Source organism: Cuculus canorus, chromosome 3 (genome assembly GCF_017976375.1).
Source record: "Cuculus canorus isolate bCucCan1 chromosome 3, bCucCan1.pri, whole genome shotgun sequence".
Classification (NCBI taxonomy): domain Eukaryota; kingdom Metazoa; phylum Chordata; class Aves; order Cuculiformes; family Cuculidae; genus Cuculus; species Cuculus canorus.
Genome location: NC_071403.1, coordinates 8,992,562 through 9,017,499, shown reverse-complemented (window position 1 = coordinate 9,017,499; position 24,938 = coordinate 8,992,562). Strand labels below are relative to the sequence as shown.

Below are 24,938 nucleotides of genomic sequence, written 5' to 3'. Positions count from 1 at the left end.
TGTCTTGGTTACCTTATGAAGACAAATGAACACTTCCATTTAATCTCTCACACGCTCTGTATGCATTCAGCATACTGACTATTTTGTAATTTAAATTGAGGTCCCATTGTCAGTGATTGCTTCCCAGGATTTCCTTCTGGAATACAGATTGCTAAAGTGAAATTGAATATGTTGGTTCACATTACCACTTCTTCCCCTGATTTGCTAATGCAAGTCATTCTGCAAACAAAATGACACCCTGAGAGAACCTCACTCTTGAAATACCAAATACTTCTTTTGGAGGCTGTTTATTTAATTTTTTTAAAGGACAGAAAAGGAAGTATTTTGGATAAATAACAACAAAATAACAAGCCTGACATCGTGACATAGAAATATGTTGACTGAATTGCTCTTTTGGTCAGAGCACAAATTCACATGCCCACAATTCCTGTGTGTTAAATATAGAATATAGCTCTAACACGGAGTGCAGCTAACGTGCTCACACAGCCGGGGAGAGGGGACATCTGAAAACACAGCCTGGCATGTGTAACCTCTCCTTAAACTCCTTTTCTGTATTCAGACTTAAGTCAAACCACAAAGAGACATTATCTCCTCTTTGAGACAGAAAAAAGTCTGGTCTACTACGGATTAAATTATCAGTTAATGAGATGTAAGAATCTTCAGCTTATCTTCATATCCTGACTTATTATAGCTATCATGGTAACCTAATACTGAGTAGCTGATTATTGCGTAATAGGATCATTTGAACACCAACTTTATAACTGTGAAACTTCAGGGGAAAAAAGCTAAATCCATTCCAAAAGCCCAGGATGAAATTACAACCCAGCTGAAGCTTGTGCCAAAATTGCCACTGAAAGCTGTGGTCCAGGAACCCCCCCAAGCTGTCCACCTGGCTTTGTGATGTCCCCATTGTATCACCTTCAGCAAATCTCTATTGCTTCGCTCAGTAGAGCAGCACACACTAAAACGTGCACACAGACAAGTATCTTTTGAAAATTAATGTGTGTAGAGAACTAGAAAGAGCAAATGAATAACAGAATAAAATTGTGATCTATTATTCAAAATGCAAGAGCTCATTCAGCTGAAGTGTTTCCTTTCAACAATAATTTAATTAGCTCTTCAGCCCAGCAGACTTTATACAACTGTAATTGCTCTATCATACTGGTCTACACATACGCAGCTAAGCATGCTGAAAAGTAAGTAAAGATAAACTTTAATTTCCTCCTTCATGAAGAGAGAGCAAAATAGCTCGCCTGTTCTGTTTAACTTATTTATTTAAATAAATTTTCACTAAATGGTCATAAGCCATTAGACCTTAAGCTGATCTGGGTGTTTAAGTCATACTTTAGGGGAAGAGTGGCTAGAAAGCTGCACGGAGGAGAAGGACCTGGGGGTAATGGTTGACAGCCGACTGAACATGAGCCAGCAGTGTGCCCAGGCGGCCAAGAAGGCCAATGGCATCTTGGCTTGTATCAGAAACTGTGTGACCAGCAGGTCTGGGGAGGTTATTCTCCCTCTGTACTCGGCACTGGTGAGACCGCACCTTGAGTACTGTGTTCAGTTCTGGGCCTCTCACCACAAGAAGGATGTTGAGGCTCTGGAGCGTATCCAGAGAAGAGCAATGAAGCTGGTGAGGGGGGCTGGAGAACAAGTCTTATGAGGAGTGGCTGAGAGAGCTGGGGTTGTTTAGCCTGGAAAAGAGGAGGCTGAGGGGAGACCTCATTGTTCTCTACAACTACCTGAAAGGAGGTTGGAGAGATGAAGGAGCTGGTCTCTTCTCCCAAGTGACAGGGGACAGGACAAGGGGGAATGGCCTCAAGCTCCGCCACGGGAGGTTCAGGTTGGATATCAGAAAAAATATTTTCACAGAAAGTCTCGTTGGGCACTGGCAGAGGCTGCCCAGGGAGGGGATTGAGTCCCCATCCCTGGAGGTGTTTAAGAGATGGGTGGATGAGGTGCTCAGGGACATGGTTTAGTGGCAGATAGGAATGGTTGGACTCGATGAACCAAGAAGTCTTTTCTAACCTGGTGATTCTATGATTCTATGATAATATATTTAGGGAGCAGATGGTGCCCAGTATCACATCTGTGCCTGTACATATCCCTGTATGTGTCTTCTAACGGACTATTATTTTTGTACAGTGAACTAACTATTGAGTGACTCCAGAAAGAAGATATATATGTGCTAGTAAAACATATGTGATTGTTATCAGGAAGCAATGCCTTGAAGGCTGTTGAAGAAAACCAGGGGATTTTAACAGATGCCTCTAAAACTACAAGCACAAGATATAAGTAGAAACCTTGAAAATTCAAGTACAGTATGGGGGCCCCAAGGCTACAGGCATGAATCATTAATAATCAGTTACTGCTCAGTACAGGAATGCAGCCTTATGTGCTGGTATTAAGGATAACAGAGGAAGAGAAGTATCAGGATCCAGCACATGTAAAACATGGTAGAATTTGGATATAACACAGAATTTGCTGGCCAATGAAGAAAGGATAAGTGAACTGTTAGCAAACATATAACTCAAACTGGGCTAGAAGTGTAGTGCCACCATCAAAATTACACATCTCCCTGTAAACAAATGGAGATGCTGGCAGCTTCTGTAACAAAACAAAAAAAAAAAAAATGAAGAGGTAGAAATGATAAAGTTTGTCTAGTTCAGTTTTAACTGTGTGATTATTGGGAATTATCTGTAATAATTGGACCATTTGGACTTGCACAGTGAGTATCACTGAAGCTGGACCAGTAATCATCATATCAAACCCTTGCACAAGTGAATTTGTGCGTATTTGTGTGAATAGTACAATGACAGTGGTAAAGAGTAGACCAAAGAGAGGTAAGTATAAGAAGTGGTGCGTGAAAATCCCTGTGAAACTGATAGACTAGGGAGATTAGTGGTCTTATTGAATACAAAAGAAATTATGAATTCAGAATATGAAGAATCAGCCCAATCTTCCCAAGACCACCAGGGCACAGCAGCACCATCAGTAAACAAGTTGGACACCATCCAAGAAGGCTATAGCTGCTATACATGGAAAAAAGGCTGTGGGATTATACATACATGTAAAGAAAAAAAAGACACCTCTGATATAACGTTCTGACCACTTACCTAGAAGCCAAAGGCATACGAATACAACCTTCTGCTTCTGCACAAAGGGTTGCCCTCCCAGCTGTGGCTCCAGCTGGGTAGCTATGAGTTAGTGCATGACTGTACAAGACCCCTGCATGAGTATTAAATGCACCATGCGAATGGTTATCTGTTATGTGTGAACAGTTATAGTTAATAAGAACAGCCTCACTCTAGTAAGGATAATAGTTTGGTTAATAAAAAGAGTTCTGATAAACTTTGGCTGTGATGAGCGCCTCCTACAACTTGAACCCCTTTCAGGGAAAAGGGAATTAACAATATTATAGCTCTGTGATCAGACCATTAAGATTTCAATTAGATCAGCTACAACTCTTTGCATCTCTATGTGTGTTTTTCTAGTTTGCATAAGTTGCACTAAGTATCTGGTCTTGCACCCAGCCCTTGAGGCTCAATAGTAATGGGAATGCAACAGATGACTTTGAGCATTTCCCTCTCCTGCAATTTCTCTGTTTATTTTTTAAGAACTGCCTTCCCGGTCTGTTTACACAGAACTGAAGAAGGACTGGTACAAGCCTCACTTTAGCAGCACAGTTTTGCAGAGGTGCTTTAACCAGCTCCAGGTTAACTGTTGTTTGTGAAATCCCTCACAGACTCTGAAAAGGATGCGCTGGATATCGGGGCTCTCAGCGCTTCACTGCAAACCTGCTGTTAGCGAGGGTGCTTTAGCAATATTTCAGCATACACAACAGCACTCTAGTCTCCCTGTGTTTCCACAGGTATAACTCTATCCAAAACACTTCAACACAGAGTGTGAAGACCCCTATCATCCAAGTCCGACAGCAACAAATGAACAAGCACGGCCCTTTATATCACGGTCACCTGGTATTGTAGCACTTACTCAAAAAAATCACCTCAAAACTGAAAGATCACAGTTTCAGACTCAGATTCATTCTCACTTTTGGTACTTTCTGCAAAGAAAACCACGTCATATCTATCAGTACACTGAAGAGAGGGTAAGTATAAGGTGCATGAGAATCACCACCATCTCCTATCCACAAGGAAAGGGTATGAGATGGTTTAAAACACTGGGAGTTTTCTCCACATCCAGAGACTTCAGCTACCTCTACGTGACTTGAATACACCCTTTCTCTCTGTGCCCTCTTAACAGCTCTTGTCATTACCTCCTGCCCCCAGACACTATACAAACATCCAGCTCCACCTATGCTCACCCAAACATCAAAAAGCAGAGATGCTGTTACTCACACATATGCCGCATGTGCTGTATGCATATGCTCTCCACTCACAGATGTCTCCTCACATCTTTTGACTCTTTCTGGTTCCCTAAAAGTTTCCTTTACCCCTTGTTCCCTCTCAAATTAACAAAAGGTAATTCTTCCAATTTTCAGCTAAACAACAGAAAAAGTATGTTTAAATTCTGGACAGCTTTTTCAGGTTCATTTGGTAAAAATATTTTAATTTTGAAAAATTAAAAAAAAAATGGAGTGGGTCGAAGTTTAAAACAATTTAGCCAGGTCTGGTTTAACTGTAAAATAAATTCTCATTTAAAAATAATCTGTATGAAGGTGAAAAGTCAAAGATGATGTGATTTGCTTCTGGCAGCACAGACTCTATCAAGTTGTCTCCTGTGTTCAGTCTCCTTCATTGTTACAAAACTTTAATTTTAATTTCTTTTAAATCTTTGGAGCATGACATTCTCAAGAGATACCTCCTTTCCCAAATTGCTACATCTTGTGTCTGGGCATTTGTCTTGCTAAGGAGCTGTAGTTATGGAACAGAGATCCAAATAACACGAAGAAAGAGCTCTAAACCTAAAATATTCAAAGGCTGTGTCTGGCACCCACATATCAAAGACAGATAATAGCATATCATTCTGTTTCAGAGTTATCTCACTAATTGATGGTTATAGATTCTCAAATATCATTTTCAAGATCGAAAATCCACCTGGCTTCTGGATTTGTTAGGCTTTTGATCAATCAGAAAAAGGTATATAAAAAAAAACCCAACCAAGCAAAGATGTTTTCATAGATTTCATGAAATGCAAATTAAAACCCCAGTCTCTATCCATTCTTATACGATCAGATTGGGGACTTCTAGCTTATCTGCTATCATTTTTTCTGCTGCTATTCCAGCAGATAGCAGTGAAAGTCTTTTAATAGCACCTAGCCCAGATGCTCCAGCTCCTTTCTATAAGGAAGAGAACAGAGTTCTCATTGATGATACTCTGATATACAGAGTGGTTTAGAAAATATCAGTTCCGAAATTTTCAGCTTTTAACCAATCATAGGAGGAGGCAGTTGATAGTTTAATCGGTAAGAATTGGATTATTTCATCCAGTGTAATTAGCAGTGGGGTTTCCATCAGAAGCTGCTCCACCCTTTACAGTCATCTCTGCAAGGCATTTAACAACGAATACAAGCCTATTTGCAAGCATTCTTACCTGTCCTCTGCTAATAAAACTCAGTGAGCAGATAACTCAGCTGTCTTTTTCCCCAGGCTGCTGTCCGTAGCATGTAGAGCACAGTTCGGAAGTAAACAAAAAAATGAAAAACAGTGAAGAAATGCATGTGATAAAACTGAAGAAGAGGTTGTATTTTCCCCTTCTCAGCAAGGATTTTCAGAGGTCCTTTTAACGAGCTATTTTCTGAGTAGGCCTGTGTGGGCCCAGAAGAATGCTGGCCACAAAGAGGAATTATTCTGGCACTCAGCTGCTAACAAACAAAAAGGTAAAGCTGAAGGGCTGTTGGCTTCTTCTGCACGTTCGCACAACAGAAGGAAGATAAAGTTAGGATCCTGTTTTCTTCCCTGTGCTAATCATTAAAAAGCAGCTGTCTTTCAGCATTTAACTTGAGCTATCCCAGATGTCAAGAATCATGCATATTTAACAGCATTAGGGTCATTTTCATTCAACTTTATCTGTTTGGAAGACTAACACTTGTTCCAAATGGGTCATTTTATTTTTATTTTTTCCAACAAAAGCATTTGTGTGAAGAACCATCATTTTATAAACTTGACTTTGTCTCATCAAAAAAACAAAACAAAACAAACCCACATTTGAGTTTTGCATTCTGGCATAATTATTCAGCCAAACACAGTCATGTACCATTCCTCAGATACTTCAGAGTGTAGGAGAAAGAATAGGAGTAGATTTTCCACAGCAGACTGTACATTTTTTACCACAAACAAGGGTAATTTCTTTAGCCAACAGATATGGGCAGCCTGCAAACTGAAATCTGTAGTTTGCCTCAGGCTTCCTGTGCTACCCTGAGTAAATGCCTATAACCTTGTCTATACTAAAATATTCTGACAGTCCATGTGTAGCTGCAGCTTCTTTGCCATATATCCCTACGTATCCTATGCCCATATGATATTATTTGATGAGTATTGCTAAAAGCAACAGGTGTAGTTAACACACGCCACCTTAACTTAACTTAAGACACCTCTCCCCTCTCTGGCTGCTATACCTAGGGATGATACATGTCATCTATTGAAGATCCCATTTGAGTCCAGCCAAGCAGCTCTTCATAACTACGACTATCCCATTCAGATGCCCATCTTTACCTAAGTCAAGTTCTGGTTTTGCCCTGCAAGTCATATTTCTGCCAGAACAGAGATATAAATTATGTATACTTTCAAAACCGGGTTTTCCTTCTTGGTCTTATAATTCAGTGTCAACTAACACATCCTCTGACCAGTGATTCTTTTCTCCCTCTTTTTATCTTGTCCTCAATAATCTCTTATCTCCTAGGTTTGTCTTGGTCACTCTCCTCTCCATTTCCAGTTTGTACTCTACCTGTAAGTTATGGCAAATAGAGTTTACAACATCTGAACAGAACTTCTAGAAAAGTGAGAAAACACAATGTGTTTAGGCATGGCTGCATGATCAGTTGTGCTACTAATACCAGGCTTCCAAAAAGACTTCCAATTTTGATCAAAATCCTGTTAATGTTATAAAGTATGCTTTAGAATTTCAGCTGAAAATGGGTAAATAACACTGTCTCCATAGACACTATGAGCTAATCAAAAGGATCACAGTATTATATAAAGGTCAGATGACTTAATTTTAACGAATAAAAATCTGTACATTGCCATATATTTCCTACGAGGATTTTCTTCGGGAGTTTCCAGCATAAGAATAGAGTTGACAATGTAATGGAAAACACTTTTCATGTAGTAACAAGGAATGTAGATTCAGTACATAATTCCTAAGTGTTTGTACTTTCATATTGCATATTCATTCTATGCAATTGGAGGAAGGCATGAATGTAATAAGTAAGGCTTAAGATTAAAGAAGAAATTCAGTTACTTTCTTGCCAGAACTACAATTTCAGAGATTTTAAAAACATCTTTATTACCTCAAAATATTTCAAAGCCTGTATTTCCTATAATACCTCAAAATAAACTCAGCACAATCAATGCTGACCTTGACAGCAATTACAGTATATTCCAGATAGAACCTTAAACTAACTTCATCATCTTACAGAACTGTTTACCTTCAAGTTGTGTGAGTCGCATAAATAACAACATGCCACATGGGATGGACTCTTTCTCTCCTCCTGCCCAGCAGTTTAGCATTTTGATTATGTTAAGAGGGTTCTTAAGTCAAAGTTATCCTGCACAATGTTTCTGTATTAGCTAAAGACACATACCTTCTGCTTCAAATTATGTTTTATATTCCAAAATTCTACATCTTTGCAAAGAGACCTTTGCTTCTTTTGCTTTAGTGGTGAATAACTCTGCAGTATCCTAAGAGCAGAGCACCACATTAAGGGATAATATTACTTGCTTACTGCAATGTTCTAAAATGTCTGGATTGAAAAGAGCCCTCCAAGACTTCAGGAGAAATGCTAATTTTTTTATAACTTCGGAAAGTTCTTTGCTGATAGTTACTTGGAATAAAGTGAAATCATCCCTGAGAACTGCATAAAAATGGATGCGATTTCTGAACTTGGCCCTAACTTTGAAAAGGGAAGAAATGTATCCTGGTTTTCAGTTAAACATTATTGCTGTCATTACTCATAATAAAGTAGTACCAATTATCAGCACCCTCCCAATTATAATAATGCATATTATTTCAAAAAGAGACTCAATATTGAGTTAGGATAAACTTCAAAAGTCCAGAAAATAATGATATATATATAAAAGCAGTTTGCTACCAACAGAGATTGCTTTTTAATTCATATCCAACTCCGGAAAAGGTGCATTCTAGGTGAAAATGAAGATTGCAATTCGAATTGCATAATTTACGAGGTTAACACAAAAATTAAAAAACTTAAGATGTTTCAGTTATCAGTTTGCTGTTTTGAGATTTTTAGTCAAAGTTTTAATTTCCACTAACAAAAATCATTAGGACATCAAATATATACCCTTCGTTTAAATTTAACAAGAAAAACCCTATAGCTCACTGGTCTTCCACCCTCTGTTTTGATAAGTTAGAAGATTTACAGACTACAAACATATTTGGACTTAGCAAAACTCTTTCTTATGTTTCAGAAAAAAAAACCCTCTTCCTAGGATTCTTTATCCCTGAGATCATGTGTTCTGCGAACAATATCAAGAAATCACAAGCATTTTTAATAAAGATTTCACATCTTTATATACAAGGTTCATACCATCTGAAAGCTCCATAACCAATGTCTTCTGAAAAGCTTCATGTGTTTATATAACACAGGAGCATACATAGTCTCAAAATAAAATAAATATATATATATTTAAAACTCCTAAAACTGTAAGTTGTGCATTAATAACATCTTAACAGTGATGTATTTGCAATACAACGTAATTGTATTTTTGCAGAGTTTGTACTAAAGTTTCATATTACTATAAAATTGTCTTAATGTAGTTCTTAAGTAGAGGGTATTGATGTACTATTTCTTTCAAAGTCTGTCTTTTTCATGTTGTTGGAGTTTTTATTTCTTCTAAATATGCATGTTTCTTCAGGAAAAAAAAAGTGCTTAGAAGCTCAGCCTTCTCAACAGTATCCAGCTGAGGTTTTTTAATACAGCAGAGTGAGCAGGAGAGCTCAGACGTTCAAGAAAAGCACAGGACAGATGTGCCTGCAGGATCAGTCCTCTTCTCTGAAATGCTCTTTCTCTGACTTTTAAAGGAAGTGTAATAAATGACATGCTTTTTACAAAATAAAAAGCAGTTACCTCATGCGTTACGTGTTTCAACAGCTCCAGTCTCTGATTTTGAATTTGCTCTGCCTATTATGTAGTTTGTTAATTAGCCAGAAACTGGCAGAGAGGAAAAGGTTTGGAAACTAAGGAAATTAAACAAGTTATTTTTGGAAGTGACTCAAAAGCCTTCTTGTACCAAGTAGTTATTTTTCCTCTGTTTCCCAGAAAAGATCCTTGTGGGAAATGGCCGAGTGTACTAGTAGCTGGTAACATTCATTTAAAAGGTTGTGTTTAATTTCAGTAGAAAAAGTCAAACACTGTGTTCACTGCCTGTATTACTGCCTAAGATGACTCTATCGTGCTGTTATACACACATATGTAGGAAATCTCATCTCCTTCGCAGTTCTGAAGTGGAACAAGAATTTTTCAATTAAGTATTTTCTTCCATATTAAAAAAAAAAAAAATTCCCTTTGCTTGAGCAAAATCTTCCAACAGAACATATTTGCTTTTACTCACTTTTCACCTGAAAGGTTCCTTGAATCCATGAAGGACTGACCAGTGGAAATATTACGACAGAGAGACAGAACTGCTTTTGAATATGCCTCTCTTTGAAAGACAAGATGGAAACTTAGGCCAAGATCCCTACAGCGCTAATGAATGCCCCTGAAACCAGGCAATTTTCAGATGTCTCTTTCTCAGATGTGTCTTTGAGCATAAGCTTTGAAAGATGTCTTCCTCTATTACCATCAGAAAATAAATTGCTAAAGGTTGAAACTTCCTTTCAGTTAAAGTTTTTTCCTAGCCAGAGATGTCAAGCCTAGTCATTGAACGCTATAATTGTGATGCGACCCCCCGGGGTCGGGAAGCAATCAGCACAAAAATCCTGAAGTTAAGAGATTGGGTGAAGGATTTGAGGGGTGAGCAAGGAGCTTTAGGCAACTTTGAGAGGATATCTTTTGTTCTCCAGCACTCCCTGGCACCTGCCTTTCAGCAGCTACCAGCTGGGACCCACCACGGCACCTGAAGATCACAAACAAACCAAGAGGCTGCAGATGGAGAATTTGGATTGAGGGGTTGTCACCAGCCTTTAGTCTTCCAGAATTATGCATTTGAGGAACACACATGATCACAGATAGATTTGAAGCAATTGGAAGGCATTGTTGTTTGGCTTCTTCCTAATGACAAATAAATACAAGATTTAAGGCTGCGCTGGCCCTTAGATGTTCTTGGCAGAATTTGACAGCAAAAAAAGGCTTATGCAGAGGGTTTCTGATACAAAACCAAAATGAGATCTGCTTCAGAGCTCCTTGTGTAATACATACGGCACAAACAATTTCTTATTACACTTTCCCTCTGGCTTACCAGAGCCTCAAGCATTTATTAGAGCATTCAGAATTAAAAGGCTTTTGGCATGCTTTCCTTTGAAAGTGTGTGTGTGCTTGTAAATGAAAGACAGGAGAATGCCGTGTGGGTGGAGGTGAAGTGTCAAGAATTTGGGATTTGCTTTTACAAATAGCTATGTAAGTAGATTATGTACTTGTCCTATTAAAATAAATTAGGCCTTGCTTACATGAAACTCCAGAGTCTTTAATAGTTACTTAGGAAAAACTTAGATTTGGGGCTTTTTTTTAATGTTTTTTGAAATCACATAAAAACAAGGATAAAATGTGCTGTGAAATGTTTGCACCTGCCTACTTAAAAACATACATCATTCCACCAAGACTAATTAAAGACAGAGTCCCACAAGAACTGTATCACATCAAAAGATCAAATCCTAAATGATCACCTTTCAGCCACCATAATTACCTAAGTAGTGCACTTCAGAAGTTGTTTTTCTCATAAAAACTCAGCTTATCTCTGTTGGAGCATCTGCACATGATTGTGAGTCTATTTTAAAAGGTTGTTATCTGTCAGCAGAGTACAGATAGTGAACCAGCCATTTATGGGCTGTTGGACACCTGCAACTGAAAAACAAAAAAGTCATCATGAAATAAATGCGTTATTTAAACAGCTTATGATTACTTCTTCCCCAGGCAACATGAGAATGTGTCTCTTATCAAAGGGTAACATGTTTGAATGTGTTAATTGAGTGCTTGCAATCACGTGACATCTCATTTCTGGTAAAAAAAAAACCCTGTAATATCACAAAAAACTCTTTTGCAGGATTTCTTAGCCAGCAGCATTGAATCCTGCATCACTTTTAATATATTTATCTTTTCTTGCTGTTTGTCACCAGTCTAAAACAATTAGTATAAAAATACATAATTAAAAATTATATTCTCAGTAAGGGGCTTTATGCACTGTATTCCTCATAGTAAGTGACCGGCAAGATAAACCCTCTGGTGAGGTTTCACGTTTCTTCTCTGTTCAAATTGAGTCCACACTTTTGCAGTACCCACACAATGTCTACAGACCATGTTGTCCAACACATCCCTTCTGGAGCCTAACGAGTGCTGGTTCAATGCACAGACATTATTTATTTGATTATAAACAAACAATATCGTTATTGAAAAACTAAATCTGAAGTAAAATAAAGGCACAACATTTCTGAGGCATATGCAAAGAACGTAGTTTACTTATGTGGCAGCAAAAGATGGTGTATAAAACTCCACTGAATATTAGTTTGCAATTGATTCTTCTTATCATTTATAAAAGATCTTCAACTACTCAGCTGAATTCTGTTCAGAATGAAGAATGTTTTAAGAATCATTAAAACGTTCCTAAAATTTTCTGAGGAAAATTGAATCATTCAAGAAAGAAAAGCCCATAATAAGAACATTTAGAAAGAAAAAGTGTTGAAGTGCTAACAAAAACTATTTTAGTGTGAAGTTGCAGATGGATTCGTTTAAAAACTCATAGAAATTCTACAAAAACATAGAATCATAGAATCATAGAATCACCAGGTTGGAAAGGACCCACTGGATCATCAAGTCCAACCATTCCTAACACTCCCTTAAACCATGTCCCTAAGCACTTCATACCTCCAAATGTTACCAAACCAAACAGAAGTGCAAACCAAACATATTTTAAGCAAAAGACACATCTGTATTTCATGCAAAGCTATTTAAGAAAATCTCAACCTTTCATAATCTACCATAATAGCCTGAAACATAAGAAGGCTTTCACACTCAGGAAAAAGGGCTTCTAACATCTATGTAAATAAGTAATATCTAGGGCAATGCAGAAGCAGCTAAGGACAAAGTGATCATCAGTGCATGGGAATGAAAAGGACAGTTTAGATCCCCCACTCTGGCCCAGCAAATACTCAATAATGTAAACAAAATGAATTTTGACTGGGAGACATTCACTCATGTACTTTGTGCCTAATGATATGGCATTGTAGTTCTGCAAATGAAAAGCTCTGAATTGAATTTGCAGTGCTTTCCCCTTTCTCACTTTTCTTGAGGCATCGGCTATCAGCCACAGCCCAACAGGGCTCGGAGAAGACAAGACTCGGGTTAATCCAGCATGGTGGTTTTTATAGTCTCCTTCTCACAAGAAACTGATATCTAGTTTAGAAGCCTAAATTTGGAAAGAGACACAGCTGAGAATGCTGAAAAGGAAAGCTGCTTCTCCATGGCCCAGCTCTGGACGCTTACAAGGCCGGGGTTTAGGCTCTTTTCTACACCTGTCTTTTCCTTATGGCTCCCCAAGGCAGTTTGCTATAGTGACTTTGGGGTGATATCTTTCTTGGATGGCTACTACACACAGACCTAAGCAACCCCCACGTAAGCTCCTGAGCTCAGAGAACCTGAGCCAGTCTGAGTAAGAAGCCCTGCAAAGCTCAAGCTAATTGTGTAATACATCGCTTAATTTAATAAGCGCTGCTCTGTGTTGACCAAATGATTCATCCTCCACGCTGAAGTTGCTCCCATTCAGATGGATAGAAGCATGGTAGAAGGTGATTGCATCTTTTCTACAAGCTGTAGAGGGATCATGCATGCAGCCCTGCCCAGGGATTGCCGGAGACCCCAGAACACCTGAAGTTGAGTGCTGCAATGACAACGCTGCCCTAAGAGCCATTGCAGTTCCACTCTGAATGACTCACAAGTCATGGCAAACACCTCTCAGTCCTCACAGAAGAACTGTTCTGTTAAAATTTCTTGCACTCCCAGATGATTTATGCTCTAGACAAAACCCCATATCTACTTTGTCCTTCCATACTAGCCACATGGTGAAAACAAGATAAAAATCTGTGGTGAAATGAATTCTAGTGAGTGACAAGTCATCATGACTTTGTGCAAATTACACCCTCAGAGCTCAGATTTCCACCCCCTTCAGACTCTGTGTGAGTTCCATTCTCCTCAAATACCTTTATTTTGGAGGGTCATACTCTTTGCAATGTGATTTTCCCAGAGTATGCCTTTTAAATCAGCCTACTATTTTGATATCAGACGCTCACGTTCCGAAGTTACTATCCTCTAATTAATTTTAAAGCGCAATCAAATGATTAGTGCATTTTAAAGATATATCAGTCATTACATGAGCAATACCACAATTCCATTTTCAACAGAAAAAGTATGGTTTCCAGACATATGATTTTGAAGGAAACAGCCAAAATGGGTTTGTACTCTTTGAAGGAGGAAACAGCCTTGAATGAAGTTGAATCTGTTCACAACATCTGGAATTGCTGACAATGAAATTAATTACATGACAATCTCCCATATGAAAATATTATCTACAAAGCATTTCATGTTCAAACCAGTAAATGCTATCTCTATCATTAAAAATGATAAAAAAACCCCAACAAAACACGAAAATAGATGTCAGCTTTTTGGCTTCTGAAGGAGATGTTAAGGGCAATGCTAACAAGTGAACTGAAGAAATATACAATAATCATACTCCTGTCAAGGAACATGTCATGAGGAAGTCAATGTGATATATATGTTAATACATGCCAAATTTACTATAACATCAAATCAGAGTCCTAGGTCAATATTTTGAGTAGCTGATGCTAAAAGTGACACTGGTAACAGCAGTATCTCCTATCAAGATGCATTAATGTCAGCTTTCTTCTGTCACTGTCAACAGCTAAAACGTATAGCGATAATGCACTACATATGCTATCCACCTCTCTCTGCCAATATCAACGTAACTTATGTCAAATCTTTCTGGAAAACACTAATCAACATGCTCTGCTACAGAGTGTTGAGATACTGAGGCTATATAACTTAAGAAGTTGATGAAAAAATGAGAAACTTTCAAGCATTACAAGCAGACTAAGACTCCTCCAAATGTAGATCTTATAAAAGGCTGACAATGACTACAGCTGGATATTCAAATTGTTTCTATGTTAGGAAAATACCTCAGCTTCATAACATATAACACCTATTAATAGTAACATAATAGAAATATCTGATTATCGACACAAGACCTTGAAGTGGTTTTACAGAGTTGCTCCCAGTAAAGTTTTATAAGACTTAAATGACTCCAGTAGAAGTAAGTAAGAGACATGTTGCATTTTTCATTGTCAATAAAGGTGACAAAATAAACCCACTCTCTCAGACTATAATTCTAACCTAACTACTTTCCAGATGTGACAGACTTCGTAAAATAAAAATATCCCTTAAAAAACCAATATGAATAACAGTAACTTTTCTGTGGCCCAGTATCACCCACAGGAATGACTAGTCTCAAAATCTCTAACAGCTTGGAAGAAGTCCTTGTCATGTCATCTCTACTTAAATGAGATTCAGTGAAAGTTGCCTACAGTGGTTGTAGCGGATGCTAACTGATCACTAAACAGTATGTTCATGTGTCACTCAGCTGGAAGAGTGCTGATGTGGAAATATATCTGCTTAAATCAGTGAATTAGTCCTGACGTATGGAGAGGTGGGATAGAAATGCTGTGATCACAGGTGTGTCACAGATTTTCGTTATTGATTTCAGCGAAGAAAGAACATGTCCTGAAATATTTGACTGAAGTACTTCAATGAAAATGTTTATGGAAGGTCAAATGGAGATCTGTGGTTCTTGTTTTCTCTAATGAGAAGAGAAAGCAAAGGGTGGACTTAGGTTGTGTTCTGTTGTAAAATTTCTCTCTACTTAACATGCTAATATTCCTTTAGCTATGACATTATTGTAGTGGGATCTTCTAATGGAAACCCTAGTCAAATCCTGGGCAGGATTCTCCAAATCATGACACATAAGACCACACTGTAAACAGGGCTAGACATTATTAATGTGTAACATTTGGAACTAGATGTACAGTATACATTACAACTTACTCTCTACTTGACACTCTAGAACAGCAACTTTTATTTTTGGAGTGGATATATATTTCCTCAAGTAAGAGACGTGATTAGTGAATCACTGATAAAAGTGTTAACAATATTATGAACAATATTATTACCTCAAGAAGTTAATGTTTAAAGAGTGTAAATGCAGTCAGCTTGCAAAACATTTTCTCTATACTGTTCAAAATCAGGAGCCTCACGTCTTGTGGTGGCTGGAAGTTCATCATAAGTTTTAGGGACGGTTAGAAGTAATGCATTAATTTGTAAGATTTTAAAACAGCTGCTTGCCATTAAAAAAATCTTACTAAGTTTGTATGGATAAATTACATCAGTTTGTTTCTGTACTAAGTACCATCTAAACTAGGTTTTGCATTTACACTGATTCGCATAAGGTTAATCTCCACCAGTCAACTACAACCATAATAAAACACACTGAAAGCCCCTGGGCTTACTATGTGCAATACTGCAAAAGCAATTACATAACTCTGCCTGTTATGGAAGTCAAGTTTTTTTGATGACAGCAAGCAAAGTTTATTCCTAGCAATATAGAATATCAATGGTATAAAGGCAATAACCTCAGTGATCTGCTTATACATATGCAAATATGTATAAATGCTACTGCACCTTGTTGAACACTAACTCTCTAAAAGTATTTCCAGAAAACATATTTGATCTATGCAATAAGTATCATAATAAAAAAAAAAACCTTTAATTTAAACCGAATAACCTCAAAAGTGACAAATTACATGACACTGAGAAACAACATGCTAACAATACTTTACTCTTTTATTCAGCCCTGTGATCTGTAGGGAAATCATAAACCATACATCAAACAGAAAGAAAGTAGCAGGTGAGTTTCTAACCACAAAATCACCATAATATTAACTCCTTTGGGACGGATAATCACAAAAAATAAGGAATATTTCATTCATTAGCACAAATCACTGAGAATATCTGATGAGGTCTGAGTTATGATAATGATTACCTTTAAGCTTTTCATCTTCTGTGCTATATGTTGATACGTAGTCCCATATAAAACACTGTGTATCACATTGCACTGTTTCTGTAGAATACTCTGCTGCAGAGCAGCAGTTTACGATCCTACAATACGTTGCATGCCACTTCTTTTCTCTCTAAAACCATCTAAATACATTGGCAGTAGTAAGGAAAGAAAAGAAAATTTGACATCACTTTTCATAGGAGAGATCATTAAAATAATGATGGGACAAAGTCTATAAAGAGCTAAATTTGTGTCATGGACAGAATGATTTCTATGGCTTCAGGAAGGCGTAAAAATCTGAAGTATCTGAGGAAGAATATGTGAAAGAGGCAAAATTAATCTGGAGGAGGATTAAGGGACTGTGGGCTGCTTCTTCAGATAGTGTAAACTGGCACCACTCCTTGTATCTCCCTGTGGCTTTACTGGTCTATACCACAGAACCAATGGAAAAAAAATGGAGCTGGAAAATATTTCAGCTGGGTATCAGGAACCATTTCCCAGTGCAACCTATCACTCCTTGAAATAATCCCCCATGACAGCAACATGCAGATTCTGAGATCAGATTTTTAGGAACAGAGGAAAGGAGGTAAGGCTCAAAAGGTATTGCCTCTCCTGAATTTTCATTAAACTATAGTAAGGACTGGTATTCATTTCTTACAAGTTTTCCTTTAACACATACCCCATTTCTAAATACGTTCTTAATTCTTATTTAGCACCCAATATATCCTTATTGAGATATTTATAACTTGTTTGATTCAACAATTATTTGCAGTGCTCAAGTGTTCTTTCAATTACGCCAGGAATGAGGCCAGCTCTGTCGACATGGTTACAGTACATTAAGGCAAGTGTGCAATAAGGACAGATGTTTTTCTTTTTAAAACAAGATTTTTTAATAAAGTCTGCCTGAAGAAACTTCATAGAATCATAGAATCATAGAATAGTTTGGGTTGGAAGGGACCTCAAAGCCCATCCAGTTCCAACCCCCCTGCCATGGGCAGGGACATCCCACTGGCTCAGGCTGCCCAAGGCCCATCCAACCTGGCCTTGAACACCTCCAGGGATGGGGCAGCCACAGCTTCCCTGGGAAACCTGTGCCAGTGTCTCACCACTCTCATGGTGAAGAAATTTTTCCTAATGTCCAGTCTAAATCTGCCACTCTCCAGTTTATACCCATTGCCCCTTGTCCTATCACTGCAACACTTTGGAAACGCTCCCTGCCCAGGGAAGAACTTAAACCTATATATTCCCCGACTACCAGGCAAGTGCAGGTTCATGCAGGAGGTTGTGCTCATTGCCTCTTTTGTCACAGCTGCTTTATGTTCAGCATTTATAATTCCTTTTTGTGCATTGACAAACATATTCTTAATACAGGGTGAGATATGGGGGTTTGGATGCATCTTAAGGTTGTTTTAAAAAAAAATATTCAATGATTGGGTCTCCAAGATGCTGGAGGCCCCCATCCACCAGCCCCACCCCAGCAGAATGTCTTCCAACGAGAGCCAATGACTTTTCCTTTCCCTTGGTACTAAGCAGAAAAGGCCACCTCGTGAATCTCTGTTCTGTGAAGTGGGCTTGGATCAAATCCATAGGATCAGAAGACTTGTCAAAACAATTCCTGCTTTCTGCATTTGTGACGAGGCTACAGTTTCAGACAAGTACCATAACACTCAAGCTATACTGTAAAACAAAGTCATTGAATCTGAAATTGATGTGCTTGAGAAATTTTGATGTGAAAAAAGCCTTGAATGCCCTTCTGTTAACAGCCGCCCATGGTTTGAAGGGAACTAAAAATGAGCTTTTCCAGAATGTTGACCAAAACATTTAAATTCTGTCTGAAGCTTACTCTGGATGTGAAAGCCTTTTCAGCTCAGATCTCAGAACAGGAGACTGTTCCTCACCTTGCACTGCAGTAAGCTAGTTTGCAACTATGGTCAGTAAGAGCCATTTACATTTTTTGGTCTTCTGCTTTCTCTAAACAAAGAACTGTGGTATAAATCTAGAAAATAAATAAGAAGAGAACAGATTTGTTTTAGACTAAAAAGACTAAAAATAACCTACATGCCATAACATTACATAATCACTACAAGTGCTTTGACACATTGCTGATACATTACTTAAGATTCAGAACTATGTTTTTAGGATGGGGGAGAAGAGCAATCAACCCTGACTACAAGACCGTAAATAAAACCATGATGCTCTGATATGATAGTACGAAGCACTTCTGAGTAATGCTGTACAACGGACCCTGGAGATGCTCAGCACCTCTTGTGAGTTAGAAAACTTGAGATAAATACTTGTACACCCATAGAGCAAGCCAGCTATTCTCCATGCACTGTGCGAAGGAACAGCTCTGGTACCGAGTAGCACAAATGCTGTTCAGCCAGCCTAGGCTATTAAAAACACTTGCTATCATTTTCCTCTTACCTGTCCCTGAAAGCATTGGCACGAGATTTTGCATGGCTATGAATTTTGTCTCAAAATAAGATGGTCAAGTCCATTCATCTATATATCTGTCTAAAGAAGTAATTCTCAAACCGTATGGGCAACCACCACGTGAATGTTATTCAGCTGCATCTTGACTTTGACTTTCAAAACTGATATGGCCATGGATTTCATGCTGTGGTTTGTGCCCTGATTTCCTAAAGGCATTTTCTCCTTAAAAGGCCATTGTTCCTGCCCCTGTAATGTTGAGTTGAATGTAATCACCAAAGGAAAGGATTTTAATGTGCAGTCTCTGCTTCAGAAAGACCCTGCTGGGAAGCCTGTCTGCCCCCTGGGAAGTCACGTACCTGATTGACACCTCCCAGACCTGTGAGGCAAGCAGCTCCTTTCCACTTACTTTAGCAAAGGTTTGGGAGTTTTTTCCCAGCTGTCTCTATTGTTTGCCATTAGCATGCATCTCACATGGTGCACATGCCATTCTGTTCATAAGGATCAGGTTGTGAAGGCAGAGAAAAATAAGGATGTTCTTCCGAGACTTCTTTTTGAGTCTTTGAATCAAATAAACATGGACCTCTTTATACAAAGGTAGGGTAGAGGTGCATCGGGAGGAGAAGGCAGCCAGCTTCACGGTCTCATGCCCTCGAGTAACTCCACATCAGTTTTCAGTAAAATGGATTGATTTGGTTTTTTTAACGCATTCTAACCAAAAACTGAGGCTGAGGGTTTTATATACACATATTTCCACTTCCATGCTACTTAAGTTTAGTCAATTGCTCAGCTGTGTGCTTTTTCTTGTTAATGTAGTCTTCCAGATTTCTCCCTTTCTTTAAGTGATGTGGATTTTTTCCCCTAGAGAATTAAGTTTCCTCTGCGTGAAACAGTCTGCCAAGAAAAATACTGCAAATGACTCCTGATTTCATCACAATAAGTATAAATCACAAAAGAAATCAGACAAATACTAGGCTAGGTGCAATGGAGCAGAGTATCTGGTTAAGTTATGTGGCTACTAAATGGGTTCATCTGCTATGGGTACCATGGTCGATATCTTTGACAAATCTCATGGTTTTCATTCCTGTCTCTGTCACTATGTGGCCTTAGGCAAGTCGCATTTCAACTTATCCTTGCATATAACATGTTTGATTTTGTTTGGGAGGCTTCAGGTTCATAGCGTACATCACTCTTGGTGAAACAGCACAGCATGGCTGTGTGCATTAATAAGGTTTAGCAGGTGATACATAACCCAATCTTTCTCCTTTCCTACACAGGAATGTCCTTACTTCTTTATTTGTAGACAGAGCGTCTTTTGTGAAGTGATTCTTTTTTTAAAAGAGAAAAGCTACTCTTTTCTGTTGAGATTTTGTGTTGCAAGGCATTTTTTTCTAGAACAGAATTGTTCTGCATTATGAATTTCTAACAGAAATGGAAAACTATGCGAGAACAATCAACTGGCTCCTCTGTTGGTGTAATTCCAGCAAATTCTTGCAAGACATTATGCAGAGTTCCTGCATAATTTTGCTGCTTACTATGGATTTAAGTGAAATTCGAGCAATGAGAGTAGGACATTTGCCACATATTTCTATCCCTCCATTTCATGAAAAAGGAGTAGAAAGTTTCTTCTCTGTACCTCAAGTGAAACTTTCATTAATTCTTTGAAAGAAGATGGAGTGACTGATCCAATCTGTGGATAAGTACAAGTTAAGTACTTTGAAACTCCTACTTATTGTTACACTACTACTAGGATAAAAGCATCTATTAAGTATTTGTAATACCATTAATATTGAGACCTTTTCTTCATATTTCTTAATTCTCTTTTCCCAAGACAGAATAGAGTTTACAAGGAGAAAACAGATAATTCCTTTTATCATACAGCCAAACTTTTTATGAACGTGATTGCCCCGTCTCAAGAAATGTCATAACCCTTCACATTTTTGTCTTTCTTGACTTTTAACTACTAAATCATACAGACCAGCCTGAAATCACAGATACAGCAAAGATAGTAACCTTCCAGGACTACAAGATGATAAAAGAATACAGAAAGAGTGCAGGTCAATCCCATTGCAGTAGTGATGCCTAAGTGGCAATGCTCCCAACGAACAGGAGGTTAGGGTTATTACAACGTGAAACCTGCAGTACTTAAACGCACATGATTAACAGTACAAATTGCACACTTTCCTAACCATTTTATCCTTTATTGTTCAAGTAAGAAACATGAGCAGAACCTAGCTAGCTTGCCAAATGTATCAGAAGGAATCTTTAGGATGTAGTAGAATATTTAACCACGTTGTGTGAAAAAATGCCTTCAGAAAACATAAAAGAAAGACAAAAGCATGTAAGAAAATAAATACCACTGACATACTTAACATGCTGAAAGTCCTCTTTCAGATTTAAGCCCCTTTTACTATCAGTCAAAAAAAAGAGTGGCTCTTAAAATAGTATAACACTTTCCACGGGAGCAGGAATGTCACAGGCAATTTGTTGGGACTCTGCCCAGATTTCAGGCTACAATTTCTCTGCATTTTCACCCATGTATATCTTGAAATTCCTATCTAAAATATTAGTATGTCAGCTGATAACTTTGTTCCACACCAAAGCTAACTCAGAGCAGTGAGGGAAATAATTTGGAAGGCAAAAAATCAGCATCCTAATAATCTGAAAAGCCGAAGTTTTTGCAAACTTATATTGCAGTTTCCTGTGCTGATAGTTAAGGAAATGTATACACTTACCGCATCTACATTTAAGCTTGTTCAAGGCTCCATTATGGTCAAAGAAAAGAGAATATGCATTTCTTAGAAAAGAATTCATTTTGCCGTATGATAGACATCTAAACTATGTTGGAGATAATGCCTGAAAATTCCTGTTTGCATTCACTGACTGCAACAGGAATCCAAACAGCCTATTCAGGTGCAAATGCATCTGTCTAAACTTGGGAGAGATGAATCACAACCTACTGTCTATCCATGTGAACTAAAATAATAATTTCTAAATTTCCAAATATAAAGCATGGAGATTGGGTAATTAAACAAAGATTAGAATCTAAACTAGAAAAAAACTATTGTAACTTGGAGCCTAATGACTCTCATCTCTTTGATAATTTCTAAATATTGAAATCTTCTGATAGTCTGAAAACCCCAGAGCTTTACTTTCACATCCAAAGTCCATGGCATAGGTCTTAAATTAACTTAAAATTGTCCTCTGATGGTTTCTTTTTCTGTATTGAAATCTCACGCTGGCACTTGAAATTTTTGAGGGGAGGAATGCTGAAATGTCAGAACATTATGTTCATTAATGTATTTTTTGTTTGTTTTGAAGAAACCATAGTGCAAGAATGCCAGAAAGCACTACTAGAAATTAAAAGTCATTTACAGTTACTGCAAAACCAGGGTAAGTCAAACACTAAAGCTTCTCGAATGTTTGCTTATTGGCTCAGTCTGGGATGGTTTATGTCCTTGGATCAATTTTCCTCTCCTATCTTTTCATTGGAAAATAGTTAAAATCAAAGTACCATTTCCAATTACCTAGTGGAATCAGACAGTATGGATTTAGCATCAGGATCAGAAAAGACTTAACATCAAAAGGGCAACATCAATCGCAAGGCAGCATGTTTGTGCCAATGTGCACTATGGCACTGACAGATTCCTGAGCCATCAGAGAGAACAAATTTTTGGCATGGATTTGAGATGGCAAGCTCTCAGCTAAATGCACACTACCGAGGCGTTTCAAAGCTGTGGCTCACTATCTCCCAGTTGCAGGGACCAGCTCTTATCTTCCCCTGGCCCTGGGATCGTCTCTTATTCTCCAACTCATGGCACACCAGTGTGCTTGTGATGCCTGTCGTCTTGTTTTAGCTAAAGGAGCAAATTGGGCTTTTTTCCTTACCTCACTTTTTTCACATTCTCTTTTCCTTCCTTCTTCCCTAGTGAATGGCCTCTCTAGGAGTGTCACTTGACTAAATGCAAAGGCGTCGAGAATAGAAATCTGAGTTGTGCTCTCTTTATATAGAGAGAAATCAGCACTTCTGAGATGCAGTTCTTCCTACTCAAAGGTAAATGTCTAACATGGATCAGATACTTTATGGTCTACAATTCCTACTCTCCCTTTTGTTTCAGTTGACCGTAAAAGAAACTCAGATGACTTTCTCACTCAGATGTACATTATAGACATTTAAAGGAAGGGATATGAATCCAGTCTAAGCAGTATCGGTTGGACCATTCATGCACAAGATTCTCTATAAACGTGAGTCATTGATACCTGGGGGAAGACTATGCCCGGTGCCATATTCTGTAGGAAATTACATATGTATAAAGGTCAATTTTTACTACAATGTCATGGATTCTTGGTATAAGACCAAAACGGCCATAAGGCATCACATGAATTATCATACAATCCAAACTGGTAGGGCTTTGTGTAACACATAATTAATTACATTATGAAGCTCATTGCCTCAGGAAGTTCCAGATGCCAAAAAAAAAAAAATAGAAATACAGTTTGAAAACCAAGAAAATACATCCACAGTGAATAGATGTCTTAGTATCATTTACACTAAGGCTAGGAGGAATAAGAAGTGCAGGTAGGTCTATCCTTTTGCTCATACCTTTTTTCCTTAAGCATGAACTGCAGGCAACACTCAGAGATAGGACACTGGGCTAGATGGATTTCAAATTAAGTCAGTATGTTCATTCTTATTTTCTGACCTAATATTGATGACTGTTTCTTAAGGCAGAAAGGTAAGCAGGGAATAATATAACCCTGCTTCACATACACCATTTTTCCCAGGATTACTGAACGCAGGTTACACCCAAAGCACAAACACAAAATGCAAGCCATTAGCCCTCCTGCTTTTACAATCCTACTTAGACACTTTTGTGTTTGGTCCAGTTCTCTATTCCTGACATATTCTTTCAGTACAGATATTTACTGGTGAGGAGAGTTAGTGAAGGAGCTAAATACCTACCTCACATTAGCCGTTCTGTTTATCATCAACGTGACTCATAAGCAGTAGTCTCATCTTCCATCCCTTTGGACAAAGTTGAAAAATTGCTAAGAATAGCAGCGGAACTTGACTGCAGAATGTTCTGGGGAACTCAGCTCTTAGACTGTGACTAATGCTGCTAATTGAATTTTTACCTCCATCTTATTAGTGGAGAACATGAGCAGTAGGAGACAAAGCTGCTTTTTATTATGCTTTTTTCCTACTGCATTGTTGCTGTCTTTTTTTAAGGCAGTGAAACACCAAATCAGTACACAAAACCCTCTCCTAAAACCCCTGCAACTATCTTTCTGAAGAATCAGATACATGGGGATTTCCCAACAATAGCCTGGAACTCAGTGAGCTATCATTGCCACTCAAAATAGCATATAAATACCGGTAAAACTCTCTGATCTGCTTGTCATAAAAGAATATTTCTCATACAGAGTATCCTTTTTTTTCCCCTCTCACTCTTCATTTTAAATTAACCATCAGTTTAACTGCTGTATTTCAGCTGTGGCTGTTGCCGTGCCTAACCAAGTCTGACCTCTTATGACAAACTGAAACAGACACACCATATTTTTCACATTAAATACTTCTCCTGGATGACTGGAAGTATATTAGGGAAGAAAATCTGTCATATTGAGCTAAGAGAATCTCTTTTGTCCCCTTTTAAATTAGCTCTACAGGAAAAAAAAAAGTGAAAAATGCAGATAAACACAAGAATCCTAAAAATATTTTGCACTAAGTAGTAACCATTCCATTTGTCACATTGCTCCAGAGAGCAATGAATTACTGTTATCTTCTAGTGTTACCAGTGTAAATTAATTATTTCAAAATCGGGTAGAAACAGCCGCTGCCCTGCAAAAGGAATATTCCTTGCTAAAGCCAGGAAACAGTTACATCAGTTAACAAGAAAATTCTTCAAAAAAAACCACAAAGTTCCTTTTATTTTTAGGAAAATATTTGAATTTTTGGTGTTTTGGGTTTTGTTGGTTTTTTTTAAATAAAACCAGGATGATATGTAGTCAAAACCGGCTACATTTGTAGAAAGGGATCCACAC

General features: G+C 38.1%; 1 protein-coding gene across 8 annotated transcripts in view; it reads right to left on the bottom strand.

The window, feature by feature from the left end:
* MLIP (muscular LMNA interacting protein) overlaps positions 1 to 24,938 on the bottom strand; it is a 118,030-nt gene that overhangs the window by 71,341 nt on the left and 21,751 nt on the right. Inside the window, exon 1 of one of the 8 annotated variants that reach the window (XM_054063007.1) lies at positions 11,037 to 11,194. The exons of 6 other annotated variants lie outside the window; for them this stretch is intronic. The gene's annotated coding sequence lies outside the window, so the exon portion shown is untranslated. Of the gene's footprint in view, positions 1 to 5,550; positions 5,891 to 11,036; positions 11,195 to 24,938 lie in introns of those variants that run through there. One more of the 8 variants, XM_054063006.1, reaches the window with a different exon arrangement.